This window comes from Podarcis erhardii (assembly GCF_964252035.2).
Source record: "Podarcis erhardii genome assembly, chromosome: 17".
NCBI classification, from domain to species: domain Eukaryota; kingdom Metazoa; phylum Chordata; class Lepidosauria; order Squamata; family Lacertidae; genus Podarcis; species Podarcis erhardii.
Window position 1 is genome coordinate 24417106 of NC_138515.1, and position 23414 is coordinate 24440519.

A 23414-nucleotide genomic window follows, 5' to 3' on the forward strand; every position below is an offset into this window, starting at 1 on the left:
GATCCCATGTTTAATTTGTTTGAGGCGGGACTTCTGTTGGGAATGGGAATTCACACTACTTCCAGTCCAGGCCAGTTCACTAAGGAGACTCCATAACCCCTCTCTTTTGTCTCCCTTACTGTTGAAAAATGTACTTCACACGTTTCCTCGCGACTGGGACTTTTCTTTCTCCCGCTTTTAATTTTGTTACTCTGCAAAGCACTATGCCCATTGGTGGATGCAAAAATATGCAAACTACCTTTCCGCATCATCAAATTACTTCACTGGAGACAGCCTGTTGCGCATTTTTTAAAACTACCGTAAGATGAGGCATTGTAGACTTTACCTTCATCTGTCTTTCTTTCCTGGAGAGTTGGAATTTGCCTTTACAAACCCTTGATCAAGATGTTATATCTCATCTTCAATACCTGAAGCACACACACACACAGAGGCAACCCATGTCTGTATATGGTAACAGAACCTCCAAAGTACCATTGCATGATCTGAAACATCATCCACCATGCTAAAAATAGTCAACCCACCCCTTGAAGTCTCAAGAGACCATCTGATATTGCAGTATAGCATTAGCAAAGCTAAGTAGACATGAACGCTTAAAATAAACATCTCCACGGTGAAGACCAGAAGGCTGTCACACCCTTATTTTGCCCTCTGTGAAGTAGCTTGAGAGCTATACCTGAAGGAACATCCAGAAAGCTATTTTAGCTCAAGAACAGCAAAAGGCCCAACTTCTTTTTTTTATAATATGCGGTAGAGATTAAGAACAACTAGGGTAGGGTTGTCATATTTTTCTTAAGACATGGGCTACTGGCTTCTGAGAGTTAAATGAGAGAAGGTTTACAGCCACTGTTGAAATGAGATACCACGGATGTTCCTACTGAGATTCCATTTGCTCAAGGGAATTTTTTTCTCCCGTTCTCAGAGTTACTATTAACACAGGGTCAACTTGACGAAGCTGGTTGGGCAGCCATATCCAGGGATGACAAGCAGAAATACTTCTTTAAAAATAAATAAATCAAAAGCTTCTTTTATGTTTTGGGATTCAATTGTGAAGATGATGATTAGTTTAGGGTGACTTTAAGGAGGGGTAGAAACATCCATGGAGGACACGGTATCAATGGCTAGCAAGCTATGACTGCTATATAGAATTTCCATATGCAGAGGAAATATCTCTTTACATAGCTGATGGGACAAGCAGAGGCAGATGTAGTCCATCACCTCCATGCTCAGCTTATTAAGCTTACCGAGGAATCTAGCTGTCTATAGGTATCATCCCTACTATTCTTATTAATTCTGCTCAAACTGTGCAGCTGTCTCTCTGTGTGTAGAATAAAGCCAGCTTCAAACCATAGTTCAATATCCTGGCTTGTTCCGCCGCTGGCAAGTATAGTGTCCTTGCTTGGACTACATGGAAAACTATGCTTAATTAGGGACTTTTGGTTTGATTGCTCACACCACAAACAAAGAAGAAAAGGGACAGACTGTAAGAGTTGGAAAATGGTTCATTTTTGTCTTGGCTTAATAAACCTAGATGGGATCATCCAAAACCACGCCTCTGGTTAAGGAAAACAAACCGTGGTTAAAGGTTATGTCTGTACAAGGTCACTGAGTTAAAACATGTTTTTCTATTTAGGAGCAAAAAAAATCAGTTGGGGCGGGAGGAAATCACGCTTTTGAGATAAAACAATAAGTCATGTCATGTATTATTGCACAAAGCTACAAATATTATGACTGTCAACCGAACAGCATAGGCAACTAGCTACGGCAATTTTAAGTCTCACTGGCTTCAAAGGGAGCAGTGCTGCACTTTATTCTCCCACAGAAATCAATGTGACTTAAAGACTATGAGAATATTGCTTTTCCCATCTCACTGAGAATCACTGCCCTGCTTTTTCACTGCTGGGCTCTCTTCTGAAAAAGTTCAGAGACACAAGTCGTCAAGTCAAGGATCTCTTCCTCGTTGTCATTCCCAAGTGTAAATAAGGACCCAAATAAAAAGTCATTAAATTGCTCAGCAATTTAAGATACAGGGTTGATTCCAGCCAAGTCATCATCATAGCATGATGACTGACATTAACAGACGTACGTTAGCCATGTACACTGATGTCAGTGCGACTACTCCAAGTATGACTTAGTTGGATGACTACAATCCATTATTTGGTAGTACACTATATGTTCAAATGTTATAGATCATGCTCTTATATAGTATAAAGGCTCTATTTAATTGCAAAGCAATATGTTTAAATTCTTCAGAAGAGACTGGGATTATAAAATGAGTGGGAACTCTTTAGGAGTTTGTATACTGCTTGTTAATTAAAAACCTTTAAGTGGTTTCCAGAGAATAAAATATGCATTTAAATTATCAGAGTTAATGATAAGTTAATCTAATAAATTTCAAAATCTAAATCAAATCAGTAGTTAAAATATACATTAAAATATAAAATTATGTATTAAAATACAGTACATATCAACTTTACATATCTGGGTAGGCGCCCTTAAAAAAAAAACTTTTAGCAAGTGAAGATAGACCAAACACTAAGCGATACTTATAAAACTTAAATCGGTTATTTGACATTGACTGTAATCAACGTCTCCCCAAATCAACCTGCTACTCTAGAGTTCAAGCTCCGAATGGCATTCTTTACAAAATCCAAGCTTATTATTTCAGATATGGTCCCATTCTATACAAAAGTGTAAGAGGCAATAAAATCCTATTCATGTTTCGTCCCACTGTCCTCAGTGGGGTTGACTCCCCTGTCGGCATGCCTAGGATTTCTTCCCAAGAGATCTTAAAAACTCTCTTTCTAAACCATGGAGTCAATAAACATCATCAAAATAAACAGCAAGTGCGAGAAAACCATTTTCAATAGTGGCTTTAAAAAGGAGGAAACCAGCAGCATGCTTTGCCATTAATCAAAATCGTGAAAATCTTGTTTGTCTGAATCCATTATGGCCCAATCCAATGGAACTGTGGAATATTTGGTTCAAATCAGTATTCAGTGATGAATTCTGACCTAGTGGCCCTGAATTAGGTACTACTTTCTGAACCATGTTTTCCCTCCTATTAAATACAGAAATAACCAACACGAATGATTTTGCAAGAAAGAGAGCATTGTCACTGCTGTAGAAACAAAACCTATCTTGCCCATTGAGGAAGTCAACTGAGCACTCTTCCCTATACTGTACCTCCAGAAGAATACACAGCAATAAAAGGAAAGAGAAATAAAAATCTGGAATGCCAATCTCTTGGGCATGTTAGTAGGTAGGTATATATTATTCCTGGAGTAACAAATCCATTATCTCCACAACCAAGAATATGTAACCACAAGACTACATATTTTTCCAAGAAGAGGCACAAGACATTATTTCACAAATTACTACACAGTAGGTAAAGATAACCTGATTGCACCAATTTTCACCAAACTGGTTATGAGTTTCTGTATTTAAAACACTTGGGATGGAAATCTCGATGGGAGGAGATCGAAGTATGGAGTGCTTTGTCTGCATGTCTACATTGTTTTTTTTATGCATAGAGCAAAGACATTTAACCTACTGAGAGAAGCTATATGCTAAAGTACCGGGCTTGAATCCAGACTTGCTCTTCTGCAAACAGAAGGGTTCCTTCTCTTCACAGAATCATAGAACTGTAGAGTTGGAAGCGACCCTAAGGGTCACCCAATCCAACTGCCTCCAATGCAGGAATATGCAGCCGTCCCATATGGGGATTGAAACTGCCACCATGGCATTATCAACACCATGCTCTAACCAACTGAGCTATCCAGAAAAGTCAGAGATCCTGAGCATCATCATCACTGGAGGAATTTGGTGGGGAGGCAAAATTCACCAGTCCACCAGTGTAGACCAGATGGACCAATGGTCTGACTCAGAATAAGGCTGCTTCCTATGTTCCTATGTCCTCTGATCCTCCAGAGTAGCTCTTTGGGGACCACAGGGGCTGTAGGGAGGACGGCTGCAGAGCGAGTCAGAAAAAATCACTTCTCCCCTTCCTCCAGTGGTACATCCTGTGAGGGGCATCCCATGCTATCATTGCAACTGAAGCCTTCAGACCCGTGTGTGTGTGTGTGTGTGAATGCACACACTCCTCAGGGTCACTAGACAGAACCAGCCTTCTGAATGGTGGCCCCTCCAATGCCAAACTCAGAGGCAAATGAACAGCATCCATAGCCATGGAACTGAGCAGAAGGCCGTTTTGCACTCTCCAAATCCTTGCAAAAGAGGTCCTCTGGAGCGAGGAGGGGGGATTTGCTGACCAGGGATCAATTGCATTAAAACTTGAAAATCCTCTTTACCAACTAGTGCTTCCATTTTTGTCAACGTTCCTAGATAAGAGGGAATAGTCCTGGGAAGTTTTATTTTCAATTGAAAACATAACTAGTTATGACACAGTATAACAACGTGAGGCTTAAATTCACATTTTAGCTTCTCCCATAACCTTCAGCCCTCAGTTATAGTTTGAATCTCTCTCTCCCCCCCCCTTGCTGATGGGGCTGTTTTTCTCTTCTTCAGCCACCTGTCCAAAATATCATGGAACCAGACAGTGTTCACAAATGACATCGCTTTCCATTTTTAGTACTTGTTGACCAAAAGAAAGCCAAAGCAGGAAGAAAACCCTTCCCTCACGCTTTGTCATCTGAAGTCTACTGAATGGAGTGGAAGGTGGGTGTTTCTTCTGAAGTCTACTGCCTTTGGGGCTGCGTGCGTCTTTCTATAGAAAAAAAGCTTCGTAAAAGACGGTCTTCTTTTTAGCGTGCCCCATCATTACCTACTCTGCTTCTCCTTCCTCAGCGCAGATACTTCTGTTAGCAGAGAGTTTCCACTACACATTGCTTATGGAATGTCTTAACCTACTTTTGTGCTTGCTCAACAGCTCTGCCTGCTTTCCGCTTCTGTGTGTCTCCTGTTTCCTTTTCCTGACAGTGATCCTTGCATCCTTTGAAAGCCAACCCTGCTGTGGTGACATCAGCTGAGCTTCCACTTTTTAGGCTCTTTCCAACGCATTCCATTAATATGAGCCACGGGGTGGTTTTAACATCACATATCTTAATTTCCTAGACAGCTTTAGATGCTTCGGGTGTCAGAAGGCTTTACGAGATGTCAGATGGTTTCACAAGAATGTTGTGCCACAGGTCATTCCTTTCCCTTGATAATTACTAAGTAATTAACTGCAATGTAAAGTAGTAAGGAGAGAGGAATAGACAAAAGGCTCAACAGGGTGGAGTATATAGCAACCATCCTCCAAATATTCAAGTCAGGAGTCCTACAGGCCAGTCTAAACCATATTTAAAAAACAACAAAGCCCTCATAATCTGCAAAGAATGATTTAAAGCACATATAGGTTCATAGAATTGTAGAGTTTGAAGGAACCTGGAGGATCATCTAGTCCAGTGGTCTTCAACCAGTGTGCAAAAGGAAACAGTCCAAATTCCCTAACTTTGCCCTGACTATGTAGCACACTGGTTTTCAACCAGTGTGCTGAGGCACCCTGGGGTGCCTTGAATGAAGGTCAACACTGGCCTCTTTCCCTCCTTCCTTACCTCCCTCCTCTGATGCCCTCTCACATCTCTGCCTCCCAAAGGCTGTTTAATGCAGCAGCCCTGGCTATAAGCTCCGCAGGTCAATTTTGCCTCTGAGAGGCACCTCTCTTTGGGGCAGAGGGGGCAGCTCAGAAATCAGGGGCAGCAGCAGCTACCCAGAGGACTCCCAGGGAGAGGGGAGAGGAGAGGAGGCTGAGGGAACACTCCACAATTGAGGGTGTTCAAAAAAGGGTGAGAGGCTGCCAGCTCTGCAGGCAAGGGGTGACATAACTGGGCTCCTGAGCCCCACAGAGGTGCTGGAGAAAGAATGCAGTTGATCAAGGGAGCCATGGACTCAACAATGTTGTAAACCTCTGATCTAGGCCAACCCCCCACACAATGCTGGAATACGCAGCTGTCCCATACATTGAGCCTGCAACCTTGACATTATGAGCATGATGCTCTAACCAAGCAAGCTATCTAAAAGGACTTAGCATTATTTAAGGAAACAAGTCTTCTTTGTCCAGGAATGTCCAAAATCCCTTTTGGGGCCTAATCCGGCCCCTGTGGCAGTTTATTTCCTGGGGTAAAATCCTTAAATAAAAAAAGCTAAACAACTCCAACTCTTTAAAAAGCTCAAAAACTTCAGTCCTAAAAAATGCTCACCAACTTTGGGGTAAAATCATAAAAAAGCTAACCAACTTCAACTTATAAAAGGTCAACAACTTTGGTCGGCCCTCACTCACAGCCCTTCACTTCATCAAATCTGGCCCTCTTTGAAAAAAGTTTGGACACCACTGTCTTTGGCTAATGCTGTCCATTTCACCTCCATACCTTGTGATGGCTGGCTCATGGGAGCTGTGAATTAGGAAATCTGTGGTTCAAATCTCATCTCAGCCATTAACTTCCCAGATGGCCTTAAATGGCAACTTGCCTCCCACCCTCCCTTCCAAAGCCCCATTACAATGTGGAGGTAATAATACTAAGGTACATTACAAGGCTGCTGTAGGAATTGTGGAGCTGGTGTATGTGAATCACTCTGAGCAACAGGGCAAAATACAAATGCAAACATCTTTATGATAGCTGTCAAGATATGCCAATGCTTGCAGTGCCTCCACAGTCATTACTCTCAGGAGGCAATTCTACCGAACACTCACTGGTGAAGCTGCATAGAATTAACTAAATGCTTAAAACAATTCACTGTTTGCCCAGTCTGCACAAGTTTAACTCCCAGTAAAAATAAATAAATTACCTCACCATACCTTGTCAATGAATACTGTATCAGCAGCAATGCATTTGACTTCCCCCTAATCAAAAACAATAGCTTTGTTCCTTTGCTAATCACTTGTACATGCCAGCACAAAACAATGTCGCTTTTCAGAACATTTATGACTTCCTCCAGAGGTTTTTCTGTTCTTTCCACCGATGACCAACTTGGGACATCAGAACTCACCAGATCATTTAATAAAAACCTTTCCTGCAACACAATCTGTGCTTTCAACTATTTCTTTAGTCACGTACCCACACACATCTCAAAGCAAGGTTGGGTTGGTTAACCAGAGGAAAAGCAAAGTCAGTAGAAGCAGAATGGTTCCTTTTTGCCAATAAATACCAGATAAAAATTTGGCAGCACCTGGCAAAATGCAACTGCTGAAGCTAAGGTGAAGTGATTTTGAGTACTCCCTGGAAGGAAGACCACCTGGAGCCATATATACAGAGCATGTAGGCTTTAAACAGATATGCCAGACATTTTTTTGAAGACTATTTTTAGGATAGTTATAATACTGGCAATATACTTTATATAATACGTACAATGTACATACCTTTGGCATGTATATACACCCAGCCAAGCAACTCCAAAGTTACTGATAGTTGCTACGATTACTGCAGTGAATGGAATTGCTGGAGGGAAAAATGAGAAGGTCTACAAGACCACTGAATGCAACTCGCTCCCAAAACCTCACCTCTAAGGTTGAGTCTATGCAATCCTACCCAAGCAGAGAGAAACCAAACCCTTTCACTATTACTCTACTTAAGCAGGACTCATGTTAGCAAGGGCCAACTGTGTCATTTCAAGAAAATCAGCACTCCCAATCAGCTGATTCCATGGTTGGCACCACATAGTCCTAAGCCAAGTGCTTGAGTTAATTCAACATTACTCTGGCCATGCAGAAGGAGCTCCTCATGGCTAAGCTAGCACTGAAAGGACCCAAAAAGCATGCCAGCCACTCACTTTATGGGAAAGGCAATACTACACAACTAAAAGCAAAGCTGCTCACATCACCAGTGTGAAGGGGTACACACCCAATTTATCACTGGTATTACACCATGTATTTCCTGAGGTCATGCAATTCTTCCTCACCTGAATACCTTTTGTTACTGAGCAACATTCCAACTGATTTTCTCCTCAAGAACAAAAGGTGGCTAATGAAAGAAAAAGATGAGTGCTGTTCTTGTATTTGGTCCTACATTCAGGCCACGATCTGGCTAAAATTAATTATTACTTTAAGTCCCATCAAGTATAGTAAGACTTGCTGGTCACTTTTGACTTAATTGTGTCGTAGATTCCAACAAGACTTGGTCACAAGCCACTTTCACCTGACTAGGGTCATGCAGTTCAGAGTTTTACTATCCAGTGATCATGATTTGGGGAGGTGAGTAAAGTATACACTTAATGCAACCTAAATAATCCTCAGGGCTAGCCAGGTTGAGATGACAGAACTAACCAGTCAGAATTAACCACTGTTACTTTTTATCTGTAGAATATTCTACAGTGTCAAGAACTTCGTTGCGTAAGCGGTAACTGCATCATGGAGTCATCTGATAGCAATGGCAAGAAAGAAAAGCCCCCTTGATTCCAAAGTGTTGCAGGACTCTTGACTATCTCTCTCTCTGCACTCAATGCAACTTTCCAGCTACAGTGGTACCTCAGGTTACATACGCTTCAAGTAACAGACTCCGCTAACCCAGAAATAGTGCTTCAGGATGAGAACAGAAATCATGCTCTGGCGGCGCGGCGGCAGCAGGAGGCCCCATTAGCTAAAGTGGTGCTTCAGGTTAAGAACCGTTTCAGGTTAAGAACGGTCCTCCGGAACGAATTAAGTACTTAACCTGAGGTACCACTGTACAACCCACCACCACCCACAAGAATGTTCTGCTCTCTCTTAAGCTGGTTACACCATGTGGTCTACTTCTTCTTAAAGGTAAAGGTAAAGGTAAAGGACCCCTGACGGTTAAGTCAAGTTGAGAACGACGCTGGGGTTGCAGTGCTCATCTCACTTTACTGGCCGAGGGAGCCGGCATTTGTCCGCAGACAGTTTTTCCAGGTCATGTGGCCAGCATGACTAAGCCGCTTCTTGTGAAACTAGAGCAGCACACGGAAACGCTGTTTACCTTCCTGCCGGAGCGGTACCTATTTATCTACTTGCACTTTGACGTGCTTTCGAACTGCTAGGTTGGCAGGAGCTGGGACCGAGCAACAGGGGCTCACCCCGTCGCGGGGATCTGAACCGCCAACCTTCTGATTGGAAAGTCCTAGGCTCAGTAGTTTAGACCACAGCGCCACCCGCGTCCCTCTACTTCTTCTTAATGAGATAGCAAAAAGTGTTGAGCATGGTGGCTGAAGACGCCAAGGTTGCAAGTTCGATCCCCGTATAGCACAGCACTGCAGGGGGTTGGACTAGATGATCCTCAGGGTCCCTTCCAACTCTAAAATTCTATGATTCTAATTAAGAGAGGAACAACGAACAAGTGCCCAAGAGTCAAGTCCACCAGCCAGTCCACTCCACTTGCTGTGGACTGGAGAGCCCTTGATGTGAACAGGCACGGTGCTCTATAAAACTACTAGTCTTTCAGTAAGGAGCCATTATGTAATTAGCCAAATCCTGTCCTTTGCTATTATTTAAAAAATAACAATGCTCTAACCACTTGACTAGCCTTTGACATAATGACTGGTCTACCAATCTATCAAGTTTATTACCAGCTCATCCTGCATAGATCCAACTGAAACTGTAAACATATAGGCGCCTTGGCCCACCATTTTTCCATTTTCAGATTAGAGCACGCAATGCAATTTTTAAAGTCTATTTGTCATAGTGCTACATCAATTGTCACCACGTTCTACCATTTCCTAATTCCATACTCTCTTGAAGGAAAAAAAGGGAGCAGAAGAATGCTTCGAAGATGACACCAACAGATGAAGTCAAGAAATAATTCAGATGCATCTCTGAAATTCTGTTCCCTTCAACCAAGAAGATAGTTTAACTTAAGATAATTATCTTCTCTGTGCCTTCCCCCTCCTCTTTCTTCTCTCAGCACTGGCATACAAACCATGCTATTTTAGCTTCTTTCTTTCCTGTTCTCCCAGTTCTTCTGGAACATTTTATTTTCAACAGTCAACTCATCTGGAATACTGCCATAGTGAAGTTCATCTATTACAATGTTAACTGTATCTCTCCCAGTAGAAGCTATCACCTTTACATTCAAGAATTTATTATCACTGCTCTAAATATTTTTATATATATTTTTAAAAGAAAAACATGGACAGAAAAGACATGAGCCTGCTCTACGGACACTTTCACACCAACATCTTCACCCAGAATTGCATATTCTTTTCCTGGTTATAAAAAGAAGAAAGAGAGATGCTTAACACTTTTAAGATTTCCTAAACTTCAAAAGAAACATAGACTGGTTAGGGGAAGGCATATACAGAGATGATGATGATGATGATGATAGATGTAAGGACAGATTTTAAAAAACCCAGTAACATTGTGAACTCTTGTTATCAGAAAAGTGCAAGTCTGAAAGGAGGAAAGATCCAAAGTGTTAATGCAACAAACAAACAAAACCTAAGAATCGCCTTCCTTGATCAGATCATAGCTTCAAGGAGCACATGTGTCTGTTCCCAATAGTATCTACGCAGATACTGTACACTGGGAACCCATGGAGAAACTTCCTTCCCCATATCTTACCCTGCACCTGATAATCAGAGATGTCTCCCCTTCTGCTATGGATAAGGTTAACTTAGTTAATTAATTTCTTATCCACACTTTACTACAAGGCCCCAAGGTGGGTCACAACAATAAAATATGCCATTATGAAAATAGCCATTCATGGGTCTATGGTCTATACCTTGCCTAAATCTTTAGTCACCTATGCTTGTGGCTCCTGTATTTCTCGTAGCCAAAGACTTCATGAGTGCTATCATGAGCTTCAACATTCAATGTAGCATTCCGTATTCCACCTTACTGTATTTCTTACGGAAGTGGAGATTATACATTTATAAATAAATTAAGTAATATCCACCCATGGTTCGGATATTTAAGTACTGGCTGTGCCGAATATTTTGGGGTTCAGTAAGTGACAAATACTTTTTTTTAAAGTGCCTGTTGCAACACTGATGTGGCCCATGAACTTTATTTTACTCGTATTAAAAAACAGCCTCTGTGAACTAGTCTATTCATCAACTAGTACACTGTTGGGATGACTCCATAATTACTCACTGCAAGAATAAAAGGGTTTCTTTTGTTTGCCTAAGCCAGTGGTGGCCAAACCTGGCCCTTTTAACCAAGGGGTTAGCTAACAGGACCAGTGGCCAGGGACGATGGGAATTGTAGTCCCAAAACAGCTGGAGGGGCAAGTTTGGCCACCACTGGTCTAAGCTATGCCCCAACTTAATGTAACAAGAGGGGCTGCCATGGGTGTTGAAACATTAAGCCACCCTGTTGGGTGCATGCACTAACCTGTGTCTCTTGCAAGGCCCTTAAAAGCATTGATTCTCATACACACAACATTCTGCCAATATAATGGCAGTGACATTTTTCCAGGGATGGAATAAGGATGCGCCAGGATTCCTGGATGCAGCTTGCGCTCCAACGGGGAAGTGACAGAGGACCTCCCCAAAAAAACCATTCCCTAGAAAATATGGTAGCTGTGCTACCCCACAGTTGCAAGGTGAATGCCTACCCCTTGGTTAAAATGACATAGGTGTCCATTTTAGTACAAGAGTGAAACATGCCTCAAAGTTATATACAAAAATATAACAACCCTCTTGGAATCATACAATTGTAGAGTTGTAAGGGACACTAACGGTCATCTAGTCCAACCCCCTTTCAATGCAGGAATGAATGAACTCTGCTCCTACTATCAAAAATCTGGTAAACATATGACCTGACCCATCTTCTTTTCCTTGTAGAAATCACCACCATGGGAGTTATCTAGTGCAATTCACTTCTGTTACTTGAAATATGACGCATCCCTATTAAAATAAAAGACAGCCATCTAATTTGAGGAAAGTGCTGCAAGCATCCAAATACAATAGCTTTCTAGCCATGGTTATTGTTATAATACTCACTGAGAAAGAAGCAGGCGGTCAAAAGACAAATTAGTACTTCCTCAAGAACCTGATACTGTACAATCAGTACCTATTAAGCATGGTTTTCTTGATTTGTCAGCAGAAGATAAGGATCCTCTATTCCTTCAAGATTGCTCTTTGCAACCTCTTAAAGCCTGGTGAACTCTTGGTTACAGCTTAGCTAACTAGAGATAGACTTGCCCACCTACTTCCTCCCAGCCTCAACAATGAGTGTTAACCAGCATTGTGCTTGAACTTCTGTCTTTACATAGACATTCATCAATACCCACAAATTTCATTCTCTTTGTGTTTTCTCTCAGTTTTAATGACAGACCTATGTTCTTCAGCTTCATTGGAGAAATTAGCTACATTACAGGGAAGATTAGTAGAGTCTTAAATCTGGTGCAATTCTAAGTGTGTAATATTGAATATAATCCATAGAATCATTGCAGAAGTTGCTTTTAGCTTACCTCCACTATTCCCACACCCAAGAATATATATTTCAAGAATATTCTCTTTGACTAGCCTTTCTCAAAACTTAGATTTGGATTATTATAAGACTTCAGTACTTCCTTTCTAGCAATAAAATTATTTTCATGAAACGCATATTTCTTTCTACCATTAATTGTCACCATAAAATTCCATCTGGCCAACTGATATTGGAACACAACTTGTCTCCATATATAATTGTGATAGTTATTTCATTTTCAACCCTCCTAAGTTCCTAAAAACCACCCCACTAATATATCAGGGTCACATACCCCATTAATATATCGGGGTCACATACACCACCATTTAGGGTATTTAATAAATAAATAAATGGTATTTGGCAATATAAAATATAAATATGAAACCATATTAAGGATTATGGCTTATAGTACAGAGAAAATGCAGGAAGCACAAAGAAGTATACATTTCCTACAAAAGAGATGGAAAATTCCTATCAAGGATGACATCTAGATTCAGCATCGATAGTTCCTTTGAACTCTAATTGACACTCAATAATTTTTCCTGCAATTCAAAATCCACCCAAGGATCTGAACAAACAACAACAAATGTTTAACACCTCCTTAACAGCTACATCAACACCAAATTAGTAGGGGGTTTTGTATTTTTTTAAAAAGCACTTTAGGGGTCATTTAGACATCCCTTACCTTGAACTCACTTTTACTGACCTATTTTAATGAAACACTTAAATTACAACCAATCTCAGCCTCAAGCCAGGTTTTGAGAAAACGTTGAGTGATATACCTGGTACTGTAGGAGAATACGTGAAGTATGAAATATCACAGGTTGTAGGAAAAAGTTCTCCATTTTTTACATCCCTTTGGGTCACCGAGGACCCCCAAAGCATAGAGAATTAAAAAGAAAAGCAAATCTGAGGAGCTTTTGACTACTGTTGACGTTGATCATTGAATATCAAGCTAAATCTGCAAAAGACCTACATTTTCTTCCACTAGTTTCTGTGTTCATCATCTCATTATGAACATGGCAAATTCTTCACCTTGTGGAACATTCATGCATAGGATAACAACTGAATGATATCTCCGATTTCCACGGGAAAGGGCGATAAACTACTTCCCTCCCCCTCATCTCCTCAAGACAAACTCAACTACAAGCCCAAAAGAGAAAGGAATCCGAAAATAAAATTAACTCACTGAAGAAACAAGTAGATAAGCAGCCAGTATGTTATGGGTGCATGAGTAATTTTCTCAAAGAGTCTCAAAGCAAGCTCAAACCACCAGATCAGCTGACACCATCTCAAGCACAATGGATTGCAGTTCACATATTCCATGCAAGTGAAGAGGGACCATCAAGTATCTGAAGAAGTGTGCATGCACCCAAAAGCTCATACCAGTAACAAACTTAGTTGCTCTCTAAGGTGCTACTGGAAGGAATTTTTTTTTTTTTATTTCATCAAGTACTGAGACACACATGTGCAAAATAGCTCTTAAAAACTCTTTTCTATTTTCTGAGCAAGAAGTATGATTGCGGTGCTAATGCAAAGTGAACAGCACAGCTTTTGATGGAAGTTGTCCTAGTCAAAGTGGTTTTTATTAGCAAGAAGAGTCTTGGGCCTTTGTTTGTTTGTTTGTTTTGCAACACCCGTCACCAACCACTGATGATGAAACCATCTTCAAGCTGAGTTTAAAACAAGTCTCTTGCAAAAGACCATTTACCCTAACTCTACCAATTGCCCTGTATATTTAATTCTGCCTGTGCTATCTTTACCTTCATATATCAGAGAGAAACTATCCATAACTCTCAATCAGGTAAACCAAGTTCTTATGAACAGATATTGTGCATATGAACAGATTCATCAAGCGAAGAAAACAATAGCCGTGTCTACCAAAACAAATGAAAAATGGAACTCGTTGGCATCAGCGAGCAATGGAATGGGCCTACCACAACATCATTAAAGAGTACGCAATGAATGTCTCGCACTGAAACATTGTGCTTTGTTCACCAGCTAGAAAGAACTCAGAAGTTTGAGGAAAGAAATGTACAACCACAATCAAAAGTTAAGTAGTAAAATCAAATATTCCCCATGATTTTTTTAAATAGGGCTAGTGTTTTATCAGAAACGTAGATAACACAGATAAAACCACCAAGGACTATCATCTAAAATTTAACATTTTCAGAAATTACAATTTTGTTGATTGCATATAATTCAAGGTGGGAGTTTCCTTATCTTATGGTGACTTGTCTGTGACATACACACATATATCTACATTTCTATCACTTAAGTTTGTTTTTGCAGTTTTACTATGGAAACCCAAACTCCTCTCAGCATTTCAAACATATTGGCTACCTCACTTTCATTATTTCACACTCTGCTTACCAACTTCTCAAAGAGAGAATTAATTACACTCTTAATATTCATGGTCATTGTTTTGAGGCACCGTAAAGTGTTAGGCTGGAGCTACTGTTGATGACTCTGCAGATTTAATTTTTCATCAACTTTAGATGACCCTGGAGTATTCCTAATTAGAAGCTGGAAACAAAGGTGAGAAGAAGAAAAATACCATCTTTTTCTGAATTTCCATCATATTGTTGAAATATTAGCATTCCATAATTACATCTAAAAATAGAATTCATGTTCCAGACAAATGTTAGCATTTTAAAATCTCACTGATTTCAATGGAAAAGAGTTAAGTGCATGCTTGCTACAGTCCTGCACACAACTTACCTGGGTGTAAGCTCCACTGAACTCAATAGGGCTTACTTCTGTGTAGATATGTATAGGATCACACTGTAACTCTTCCATGGAAATCAATGGAACTTCAATGTACTTAGGTTTGGCTGGATCATGATGATAATTCTAATGAAACTCCAACATTTCTAAGCTCCATAATTGATGTTTAAGGGTCAGGTTTAGGAAGGGGGGGACAATGAGAGAAATTCCTCCATGAATTACTAAGCCTTTAAGATGCCTTATGGAATTTCAGAGAAACTCATAATTGCATGATTCATTTTTTAAAATAAAAAATAAAAAAATCAAAATACATACGCAGCTCCAAATTATTTACCAAATTGCAACACTTCCAGAAGATACCATCAACTGGAATGTCCACCGCGAGGCTAACACAAAATTTGCTTGATTGACATTGATTTCATGTCATTCTGCAGAAGAACACTGCCAGGCTCATCAGATATTTAACTATTCCATTTTCTCCACACACAAAAAATAAAGCACGTCTTTGGTCAACTGAGGCAGCCTCTTGAAGGCCATGAATTTCAACCCAAAAGTTACATCTAAAAGGGGTTGGTTTCAAAAATGAAACTATAAAAGAAGCAGGGGGGAAATATGTCCTTTTGAGCACAGGTCTCTCACTCTCTGTCTGTCTCTGGAGAATCTATGAAAAGAATCTATGAAACTTCCTCAAATCGTCCATTTCCTGGAGTCAGAAAGAGAAGAGACATCAAAAAACATTGCTCACTGGAGGGGAAAAAATGTCAAGCCAGGCTTTGCCAACAAAGCTTCAGAAAAAAATGGAGAAACATCCATAATTGCATGAGCACTTCCCATCTCAGCTTTGTCTACTGGAAAAGCCTGCCCTTGCTCTCCCTCTCCTCCATTTTCTGGTGGAGCTAGAGAACATGACATGGCTTACCTGACTCAGATCACAGCCCTCTGTCCAACTATTCACTTCCTCTTAGACATGCAAGTAGCTTCATGAGACAAGCAGGCATGCACACAAAAGCATCAGCAGAAAGCAACCCCGTATCTCGCCACCTTTTCCCCCCTTCCTAGAAGGTCCTTCCCAAAAAACCAAGAGGAGCAAACTTTCTCTGGGTTGGAAAAAGGAAAGGCTGAGAATCTCATCACAACAGAGGATTGCAAGCTGAGATCTCTTCAGATCTCCAGAGCCAGGATCTCCCCTTTCCTTTCCACACACACACACACACACACCCTCATGCAGAAGTAGAAACTATAAAGCTCAGGGAAGAAAGAGGGTGACTCCAAGAGAGGAGAAGAGAAACGCCTGGAGATTGTGTGTGTGTGTCCCCGCGCGAAAGAGGAGTAGCTTTGTGTTTTGGAGTCTGGACTGGAACCAAAGCAGACAGCTTGCAAATGGAGGACAAGGAGATAAAGAAAGAGGGGGGGAGGAGGGAAATGAAAGGGGGGAAAGCTCAGCTGCTTCGCATTCCCTGGAAAGCCATGGACACCAGGGAACCGAGCAAGAAGTGAGGCTCTCTGTTGAAACACCCCCCCCCTCTCTTTCTCTCTCTCTTTTCCCTTTCTTCCCTTCTCAAAGCAAAGAGCAAAAACTGTGTTGTAATGGCTTCTCTCCAGCTTCCACCGCTGTCCTATTCCAAGGCAACCCTTTTCAGAAAGGAAGGACCCTCACCACCAGCTCAACTTGAGGAAAGGCGGGAGAGAGAGAGCCTTGGTTGTGTATGCCTGGGGTGTGTGTGAGTGTGTAATGTGGGGAGGGGGGGGGAGAGAAGAAGGTCCAGTCTACCTGCCTGAGAGAGAGGGACCAGATTTTGGAAGGAGAGGAGGCGCAGAAAGAGAGAGAGAAAGAGAAAGCAAAGAAAGAAAAAAGGAAGGAAGGAAGGAAGGAAAGAAAGAAAGAGGTCACCGGTCGAGGCAGCTCTACAGAGCTTTTTTCCTCTCCGCCCCCCCCCCCAACGCCTGCCTCTCTCTCTCTCTCTCTCTCTCTCTTCTCCCAGTCACTTCCCCACACAGCCAAACCCCCAAGTGCCCCCACAACACACTTCTCGGCGGCGCTCCTCGCACTTCTCTCTCTCGCCCCACAGCCGCCTCAAATGCAACAACAACACAAAATTAATTAACTGCCTTCCTCCCTCCTCCTCCTCCTCCTCCCACCAGCTCCAACCACCACCACCACCACCTCCTCCTCCTCCCCCATTACAGGAGACACAGAGAGACCTCTCTCTCTCCTCGCTCAACAAAACCACCGGGTCGTCCACCGCCGCCACCACCTTGTGTTTTGTGTGCTCGAATTCCTCCAGCTCGCCCTGAATGAATGGATCTCCTCGCTCCTCCAAGCTTCCCCCCCCCCAAGGTGGTTTTGGTGGGACAGCCCAAAAAGGAGAACCTCGCTTTGCTCTTTTCCCCTCCAAGACCCGAGATGGGCTTCAAAGGCCAGAACTTACAGGAAGGTCCCGGTTGCTGGCGGCGGCGACTGGGTCCTTTTCCCCTTCTCCTCCTGCCTCTGGCTCCTCTTCTTCTTCTTCTTGCAATTGTTGTGGAAGTTGCTCCTTTCTTTTTCTCTCTTTGCTGAGGTTCTCATGTGCTCCTTGCCAGGTCTCAGCAATGGAGGATCGCCATCTTTTTCCCTGCTTTTTTTTTTCTCTCTCTCCTCTCCCTCCCCTCTCTCTCTCTCTCTCTCCCCCTCTCCCTCTCTCCTTCACTGGCTTGCTGCAGCTGCAGATGACCTGAGATCTCCGTCTCTCTCTCACTCACTCAACCCTTCTGTGTGTCTCTCTCTGAATAATGAGCAACCAAGAGGGAGCGAGAGAGGGAGAGAGAGAGAGAGAGAAGACAATCTCCTTGCCTACCACACACAAAACGCAAGAGCACCAGGGGGTGCAAGAAGGCTTTCTAACAACAACAACAACAACGGGGGTGGTGGGGGAGAAAGAGAAATGGGGAAAGGCAGGAGGAGGAGAAGGGGCAGGAGAGGTGGGGGTGGGAAGATCTTCAGAGATGGAGGAGGAGGTGGTGAAGATGAAGGCAGCAGCAGCAGCAGAAGGTGGCTCCAAACTTAAAGTCCTCTTGGGAGATGATTTCTGAAGCGCTCCCAGGCTTCCTGAGCGGGGCGAGGAGAAAGGGAGACCTGGAAGAGTCCTTCCAACCTGGTTGCCTCCAGATACCTCCAGCTTTCACAGCCTTGGGAGAAGCCCCTCGCCCGCGGCTCTCCCTCTGCTGGGTCATCCTCGCCTTTTCCTACCAGCCATGGCAAGTCCTGCTAAATAAAAAGCCAAGCGCCACCCGGGTTTTCCCCCTGCACGCAAGATGCGCCTTCTTGTCACCTAAGCTGATCCCTGAGATACGTCCATCTAGGAGACACTTAAAATCTTGCCCTCTTGGTTGTTTTGTTGTTGTTTTTCTTCCCCTGAACAGGGTGAAGAAACATAAATGCAACTGGAGGTGGCAAAGTGTGGTGGGGTTTTTTGTATATATATATTTAAAGGCATAGATCTACCACGTGGTTGATTTTAATTCTCTTTTTTTCCCCCCTCCTCTTTTAGCTTTGCATGTTGGAAGGGGGGCGGCGGAGAAAGAAAGGACTCAAATTGTCCATTTCTAGCACGTATTTTGAAGTCTTCTCCCGGAAATAAAGACTCTTTGTCGTTTGAGTTCTTCCCCAAGCATATATATATATATTAATATATAAATACACACACAAAGAAAGGGAGCTTTGCAGCGCTGAAGAGCAAGCGCTCCTGCTACTTTAAAAAACCTTGTGCAATGTTTGGGCTACCGCAGAACCCCACTTTAATTTTTAAAATAAAACTTTGGTGCCACCATCTCCCCACCCCCACCCCTCCTCTGTGTGCCTCTTCTGTGGTTGCCTCTGTGTACAGCAGTCTATGGAAAGTAACAATCAAGATTCCCAAATGATAAGGTGTCATCATCACCTTGAAGGCAAGGAAGAAGGCAAAGATGAAGTTATTATATCTCAGCATCTTCATTTCCCCAAGAAATCGTTCTGAACCTCTTCAGAGATTTTTTTTTAAGTGACTGGAGATGGGGGATGTCTCCCATTCCCAGCCTTATATTCCCCCTCCATGCCAAATCTAATACCTTCCAGACTTTAATCTGGTACTGAGAGGGAGGGAGATGGAGTTAGCATTGGAAAATCAATAAACACTGTAGTGGAGAGGAAAGCAATTTGAATGGGAAGACGTGACAGTATTGAATCTTCTTGACTGTTTCTTTTAGACCTCAAACTGGATCAGAGAAGGAAGAGAACCTTAAAAGCTTTTTTTGAGCAGATTTTGGGATGGGGAACCCCTCTTCCTGGAATGAGAAACCTTGAGAAACCAGAGATCTTCTTTAAAGTGTTAGAATTTAATTAAGACATGGAAGGTGATTCAACTCAAGCTTTAGAAACCAGTTGATGCCCAAAGTCAAGGAGCCAAAAACAAATGTGGAAATGGCAAAAGGATGAAGACTCTGATCAAATAAGTAACAAGGAGACAGCAAATTTCACTGCATTTTTCCATAGTTATATCCCTTGTGTTATTCTCAATTTTTAAATTAACTGTGCACCCATTTAAAGGGTATTTATAAAGAATGCAGCTTCCCCCAAATAATCTGGGCAGGCTGATGCTTGTTAAGCAAACCTTAACTCTGTGAGGGGTAAAAATGACAGTTCCATTTATTCTTTTAGGGAAGCCATGTGCTTTGAACTGGTCTTGCTAGCTAGGGATGATGGGAGTTGTAGTTTAAAAACAACTAGAGACATATGTTTGGGAAACACTGGATCAGGGTGGCCAGTGTGGTGCCTTCCAGTCATTCTTGCACTCCGATTCCCATCAGCCCCAGCCAGCATAGCCAGTAGTAAGGGATGATGGGAACTGGAGCTCAGCAACATCTGGAGAGGACCACATTGACTACCCATGGTGCAGATGATGGATAATAATGGGTGTGGCTCAAGTTGGTTTGGTTTTTTTAAAAAATCAGTGGGATTTGTGTCGTCTTAAAAGACAGTAAGGGTTATCACATTCTTCCTACATTCTATTATTTTGACTATTTACCTTTGTTTCCTAGTGTAGATTGGATATTGGTCAGGCAGAGGTAGCATTTCTTAAAGCATTTTCCCCCCTCCTGGTTTTGTTCTGGTCTGGAATTGCAGCTGGTACAGAATGGTGAGACCAGGTTATTGAGTGGAGCAACTGGACACAAGCATATTACGCCCGTAAGATGTTGAAGGAGCTGCCAATCAGCTACCCAACAATCTTCAAGGTCCTTTTGTTAACATATTGAGCCCTAGATAACTTGGAACCAGGTTATCTGAAAGACCTTCTGCCCCTGTATAGACCTGTAAGATCTCTGAGATTGTCTGGAGAAATTCTACTTCTGGCACTGCACTCCACAGAATATCATAGGACAGGGAGTGGAAAATGGGCATTTTCTGGTGTTCCTGTTCTGTGGAATGCCCTACATTGCTGTAGTTGCTTCAAACTTCTTATAAAATGTTCATATTTTTGTCCAAGATTCCCTGACCCATAAGAGTCTTGTGCATCAATCCCCTGAATTAGTTTTATTTGCTTTTATATTTTTTATAACTGTTTTATTGGTTTCAAGCTTTATATTTGTTTTAAGGGACACTGTTTATATGGCACATAGTCTACACAGCTTATAGATTTAAAATATATTAATGGGGTTTATAAATGCTTTGAAATATAAATTAAATATCTTTCTATTAAAGGTGTCATCTGTGACACAAAAGCCTTTTGCATTTAGGCAATAATAATAATAATAATAATAATAATAATAATAATAATAATACAAAAGAAATACTCGGCACAATCCAACTGAAAATAATAATAATAATAATAATAATACAAAAGAAATACTGGGCACAATCCAACTGAAAATAATAATAATAATAATAATAATAATAATAATAATAATAAATTTATTACTTATACCCCGGCCACTCTGAGCAACTCCCAACAGAATATTATTAGTAATAATAATGATGATGATGATGATGATAAAGTGTTAAAACATCAAACATTAAAAACTTCCCTAAACAGGGCTGCCTTCAGATGTCTTCTAAAAGTCAGATAGTTGTTTATTTCCTTGACATCTGATGGGAGGGTGTTCCACAGGGCAGGCACCACTACCGAAAAGGCCCTCTGCCTGGTTCCCTGTAGCTTCACTTCTTGGAGCTGGACCTCAGTGTCAGGGCTGAATGATGGGGGTGGAGACACTCCTTCAGGTATACTGGGCAGAGGCCGTTCAGGGCTTTAAAGGTCAGTGCCAACATTTTGAATTGTGCTCGGAAATGTACTGGGAGCCAATGTAGGTCTTTGAGGACCGGTGTTATATGGTCTCAGCAGCCACTCCCAGTCACCAAGTCTAGCTGCCACTTTACCTTCTGGATTAGTTGTAGTTTCCGGGTCACCTTCAAAGGTAGCCCCACATAGAGCACATTGCAGTAGTCCAAAAGCAGGAGATAACCAGAGCATGCACCACCCTGGCGAGACAGTCTGCAGGCAGGTAGGGTCTCAGCCTGCATACCAGATGGTGCTTTAAGACTCACTAGAGACCCCATGGAAAAGTTAGTCAGTGCTTAATTCTCTTCCATTGAAATAATCCATGAGCAAAAGTGTTTAAGATTGCAGTCCTACTCTGAATAATCTGGAGTAAATTTCATTGAATTTACCGGAATATACTTCTGAACAGATATGACTAGGATTGTGCAATTAGGCTGCAAACCTAAAGGTACCCGTATTTTTTGCTCTATAAGACGCACCAGACCATAAGACGCACCCAGTTTTTGGAGAAGGAAAACAAGAAAAAAAATATGCTGACTCTCAGAAGCCAGAACAACAAGAGGGATCGCTGTGCAGCGAAAGCAGCGATCCCTCTTGCTGTTCTGGGTTCTGGGATAGCTGTGCAGCCTGCATTCGCTCCATAAGACGCACACACATTTCCCCTTACTTTTTAGGAGGGAAAAAGTGAGTCTTATAGAGCAAAAAATACGGTACATACTTAGCAGTAGATTCCAATAAATTCAGTGGGATGTTCTTCTCAGTAGACATTCTTCTTGTTGTTATTTATTTGATTTACTTGTTGTTGAATACAAAATGTCTCTAGGCAGCATACATATACACCTTAAAAAAACACCAATCAAGTTTAACAATAAAATAACAACCCCCCCAAAAAAACCCCAATAGCAATAAGCATGACTATTATAATCCCTCAAAAGAATGGAATAAAAGGGATGACTTAGTGTGGTCCCGTAAGGATATTATTGTTGGCACCAGGTGGATGTCATCGGAGACAGCATTCCACAGAGAGGGGGCCTTAACCCAAAAGGCCCTCCCTCCCCCTCGTCACTCCAGTTACATCTGGAGAAGGCCATCACATGATGAATGCTGAGTTTGGATATGCAGTGGCGTAGCGTGGGGGGTGCAGGGGGGGCCGGCCGCACCGGGCGCAACATCTGGGGGTTAGGGGTAGGGTTAGGGGGCGCAAGTCCACGGGTTAGGGGGCGCAAATTACTTGCCTTGCCCCGGGTGCTGACAACCCACGCTACGCCACTGTGGATATGTTCAATGTTATGATATATGTTCAATGTTATGATAGGATTTTCCAAGCTTGGGTCTCCAGTTTTTTGGATTATCATTCCCATCATTCCTAGCTAGCAGGGCAGGACCAGTGGTCAGGGATGATTGGAACTGTGGTCCAAAAACAACTGGAGACCCACGTTTGGGAAGCCCTGGTCTATTACATTCATGGGACAGTCTTGTAACTGCGATGGGACCTATATTATTCTTAGCATTATTCTTAGTATTATTAGCATCATCATCAACTGTTACGATATATTACATGCACAAAACTGTGGTTGGGATCTATATTGTTGTTGTTACGCCTTGAGTGTGAAATTAAAATTAGCACCAAGTGTTGCTGAAATGGGAAAAAGAAGACTTTTTGGGGAAAGCAATACTGCTGTGTTCAGAAAATAACTTTTGGGAGAGTGGTGGAGAATCCAGGAGAAATATCTATTGACTCTTGTGATTTCACACGGACAAATGAATTGGGCACCTCCTAAGATGCTGATAAAAGAGCCTTGGAGGTGGGAGGGGACTGCATTTTGCTGCTGCCAGGGCGTGCATGTGCTCTGGCAGCAATTTTCTATAAATCATCCCTTCTCGTGAAAGGAACGCCAGGACTTTACAAAAAGTCTGTGACGTACCTTCAGCACTCAAGCAGATAATGTGTCTCTCTTTGTCTTTTAATAATGAATCCTGGCTTTTCCTGTCAGCTACTGCTTCTTGGGAAACAAGAGCCGCAGCTCAGAAGAAGGAAGCCTGGAACG

The 23414-nt window shown here is 42.1% G+C and overlaps 1 protein-coding gene and 1 long non-coding RNA gene across 6 annotated transcripts in view; one reads left to right on the forward strand and one right to left on the reverse strand.

Annotated features, from left to right (window-relative positions):
* ZNF462 (zinc finger protein 462) overlaps positions 1–17959 on the reverse strand; it is a 141877-nt gene extending 123918 nt beyond the window's left edge. For 2 of the 5 annotated variants that reach the window (XM_081844688.1, XM_081844686.1), the window contains exon 1: positions 17509–17958. The gene's annotated coding sequence lies outside the window, so the exon portion shown is untranslated. Of the gene's footprint in view, positions 1–17106; positions 17131–17508 lie in introns of those variants that run through there. The other 3 variants (XM_081844690.1, XM_081844689.1, XM_081844687.1) reach the window with 3 other exon arrangements.
* Positions 1–23414, forward strand: part of LOC309332611 — a 311558-nt gene that overhangs the window by 151026 nt on the left and 137118 nt on the right. The window lies entirely within an intron of this gene.